Raw genomic sequence first — 3,921 nt, 5'->3', positions numbered from 1 at the left:
TGAGGAAACAAAACAAAACACAAAAGATCACAAACTTAAGTTTGACTTTTTAGGGGGAGGAAAGCATTTTAAGACAATTATTTTGCCTACTTAGATTTCAAGAGACATTTTTCCCCCTTACTGTTGTTACTGTTGCTGCTATGAATGTACATCACTAACAACTTCTTTGGCCCAGATGCAGCACAAAGCAAAGAACTATCAGATCCAGAGTCACATCAGAAATCAGTACACAGAAGAGGTAAAAAGGTGTGAAAGAAAGAATGCCTGAAGGCTGGGGCCTGAAAAAGAGAGAAGAGGAGCTGGGGGTAGGGAAGAAACATCAAACAGTGAAGCCAGGCTTGAGAGCGTGCCCTTTTCCTACATTTAAATGACTGGATGAGCTCAAGAGCGTTACTGCAGTGGACAGGCTGTTAACACAGTTAACATTTCATTTCTATTTCTTGTAAATTGTTTTAGATACTGCTGGAGAAGTAGATTTTAAATTAAACATTCTGCTACATGATCTGAATAGCCAAGAACCTGCAGGTGTGATGTGTACATAGAGTCACCTATGCAGGTTTAGGACCCAACAACCAGGATCATTTTAATCCAAATCACCTTTAATCCCATCTTAAAAAAAAAAAAAAAAAAGAAAAAGGTAACTGAAAGTGACTCACTGCAGAAAAAACGGTATTTATTCCACTCTTATCCAAAACCATTAACCGTCATTCACATTCAAAAGCACTAATGTGAAGTAAGAGTGAGACGCTAAATGTGAGCCTCATGTTTGCCTTTCAACATCAGCTATAGTGAAGCTCTGAACAATGCAGATTTTTCCTTAAGGCATACGGTCCTTGGGTAGATAAACAAGAGTTACACCCTCTCTAAAAATGTCTTTATTCAAATCTAGAACATGCATTCTGTTTTTATACCCGATCTAAGTACTTCCTGAAAGCTCAAAATGAACAGGTCAGTTTGGCCATCCTGACTAGGAAAGCAAAGGCATTCTTCCCAAACGTCTCAGGTGAGTCAAAACAAGCCTTTTACATATACAGAAGGCATAGGATTTTTTTTAAACTAAATCAACATAATCAGGAGTTCTTTTTCTTCCAATGCATATACAGACATTTACATTACCCTTAATCTGGTACCTTTTATTCTCATCTCCATAGCTTATACTATTATTAGGAAACATACACTTGTATCAACATACTTATTTATATGACGACTACCTCCACATTAACAATTACACTGTTACAGTTATGTCAATAAAAAACATCCCCTATATATAAATATAAAATATTAAATAAAATCTAAACATAGAGCAGATCTTAATTTAATGTAATAAAAGAATACTGTAATGCTTGTTTAGTTGCAGGCCAATATAGCCAGCTGTTGCCTTTTTTTTTTTAAAGAAGCATGTTACAGGCATCTTAAAAAAAAATTCCCAGCAAACAGCATTATTAATAATCAAACTCGGATGAACTAATAATTTAAAAAATACCCCATCCTTGCCCATGCAGATAAAGCAAATCAAATGACACCTGTGGACACCGATCAGCTGCTGAATTGCAGCCCTATAGATAATTCACTGCCTCTCTCCTGGCAGCACTGTCCTACAGAATTTAGACTATGATCCCCATCATATCCAATACTGTTTTCTTCACTCCCGATGTATAAAATTTTGGGTCTCTTAAACCAACTTCAAATAGTGGAGCAAAGATAACTTCCCCTTTATGGGGGAAAAAAAAAAAACAAAACCCAACAAAAAAACAAACCACAAACAAACCAAAACCCCCAAAAAGCTCCACTCCAATAAATTGCCTATCAAGCCACTAAATCTTATTTGCAGCCACCTCAAAACGAATACATTAACCCATGAGCACTGTCTTTACTCCCACAAAATCATTTGTTACAATTTCTTTCTTCACAACAATTAAATCAGCTGCCATCTTAATAGGAAGTTATAAAATACACATTTGGACTGTATGACTTCTGACTACTGATAAGATTCAGATATGGTTATGTATTCCAGGAATGCTACTTTAAATTTTAATATTTACTTTCAATATTTACTATTATTATGGAGTGGTAAAGCTGTGTTGGAAATAATCTATTATTCACTCCGCAGTGTGTCAGAAGCACAACTTACCTTCCATAGAAAATCTGTACGTGCATTCATCTAGAATTTAATACCGAATTGAGTAAACTGTAGAGTTCGGCTTGCTAAGTACCTAATAAATGCTACTTTATACTATGAAAGCTTAATTAAAATGCTGCTGTAATATAGCACTGTAAGCGACACATACCAATTCTGAAAATGCTAATGGGCATCTTCTGACAACTGGTAACTTCTATCCTACGTATACAGAAAGAAAATTAAGTTATTCATCTCATCCTGGAGAGCACATACAGTCTTCCTAGACGTTTTGTTTGTGCAGCTAATGCTTAACGCTGTAGGGCATGAACTTTCCCAAACAGTCATGAAGTTCCTCTCTGGTAAAGGTTTTTCATTCCTAAGCATTCTGAGCAGCAGACACTGTTCACCACTTGTTTGTCTCACCTACAGGCAAAGGCAGCCACCTTTCACCTTCCACATCCCTTGCATATCCAAACATCTTCCTCCTAAAACTTAACACAAGTGATCTTACAAGCTCTTAATGACTTTTAAGCTCTAGGAATTCCACACAATACACTTTCAAGCTTTTAATGACTTTTAAGCTCTAGGAGTTCCACACAATACACTTTTCAAGCATAAATAGTAGTAACCTAAAGAGATGCTTTCTATAAACCTGTCTGATGGACCATCACTTCAAGTTAAAAAAAATAATCTTTTTTTAATAATGGGGCACTAAAATTGTATCAGTTTGCAATGATCTCAGAGAGTTGTCACCAAACACTGGAAGTGTCTCATTTTTATTAGACACCAAAAAGTAATTTTTAAAAATGAATTAAGAAATAATAATTTTAGTGAAGGGCAGCTTACTATTAAAAAAAAATAGTACAAAAACATTTAGCTTCCTATTACTTTTGGAGGACAGCACGTTATTCCTTGCATGTCAAAAAGGACATCTCCATTTTGACTGAAGTATAAGTTATTTGCTGTAATAATCATCAGGAAAGGTTAACAACCACGTTACAACCAATCAGCCTCAAGTGCAATGTTGTCTCTTTTTAGTGCTTTAAGATTTCAACGCATACCATGGTAGATGTTGATCTGCCGATACCAAATTGCTGCCCAGCATCTGCAAATACACATCTAAAAAGGAACCAAGCTTTGGTTTGGTTTGTTATTAAAAGCAAAAAAAAAAAAAAAGCAGCTTTTCTGTTTTTCTTAAGCAGGATGATCCATCTTTCTCACCTAGAAGGATGGCAACTTGTAATTATTACAGTTACCGGAGTCCCCAAGTGAAAGTTTTTCCAAGTAGCTGAGGAAGCAATGCTGGTGGCCTGCAGCACATACAGGCTGTGCTACAGAGGAGCCAGCTCAGGTTGGTCCATGCCACCCTGACAGGTAGGAATCACGTGTCTCCATTCTCTCAAATACACCTTGTACCTCCAAACAGAAATAGAACATAATAGTAAAAATAAATCGAAACATAGCTAGTAAAAACCACCTTAAAAAAAAAAGGGGGGGCAATTTCCCTAAAAGGAATGAAAACCTTTTTCACACCTACCAAGTGGCTTAAATACATCCAACAAATAAAGACTATCATCAAAACGTCAAAGTGCCCAGTTATCCGGACCCTCACCTACGGCCCCAGACAAAGCGCTCGATGCTTTAGCAACGCCTCACACTACAAGTTTCTGCCGCCGCAGCCATGCGCTCAGAATGTGTGAAAAAAAAAGCCATGCAAGTTTATAAAGCAAACGGCACCGCAAGACACAACCACGCTTTGATAGCGACTAACATCCTCCACAGAGCCTCGCGTACAAGCCTGG

General features: G+C 37.1%; 1 protein-coding gene across 6 annotated transcripts in view; it reads right to left on the bottom strand.

Annotated features, from left to right (window-relative positions):
* The window catches only part of LOC104132197 (activity dependent neuroprotector homeobox), a 31,546-nt gene extending 27,631 nt beyond the window's left edge, over positions 1-3,915 (bottom strand). Inside the window, exons 1-3 of one of the 6 annotated variants that reach the window (XM_035900898.1) lie at positions 3,341-3,915; positions 3,181-3,238; positions 2,289-2,338 (exon numbers count right to left, since the gene is read on the bottom strand). The gene's annotated coding sequence lies outside the window, so the exon portion shown is untranslated. Of the gene's footprint in view, positions 1-538; positions 610-2,288 lie in introns of those variants that run through there. The other 5 variants (XM_035900893.1, XM_035900897.1, XM_035900895.1 and 2 more) reach the window with 5 other exon arrangements.
* Positions 3,916-3,921: the final 6 nt, after the last annotated feature.

Source organism: Egretta garzetta, unplaced genomic scaffold (assembly GCF_000687185.1).
Source record: "Egretta garzetta isolate BGI_Z169 unplaced genomic scaffold, ASM68718v1 scaffold188, whole genome shotgun sequence".
NCBI classification, from domain to species: Eukaryota; Metazoa; Chordata; class Aves; order Pelecaniformes; family Ardeidae; genus Egretta; species Egretta garzetta.
This window is presented reverse-complemented; position numbering and strand designations above follow the sequence as displayed.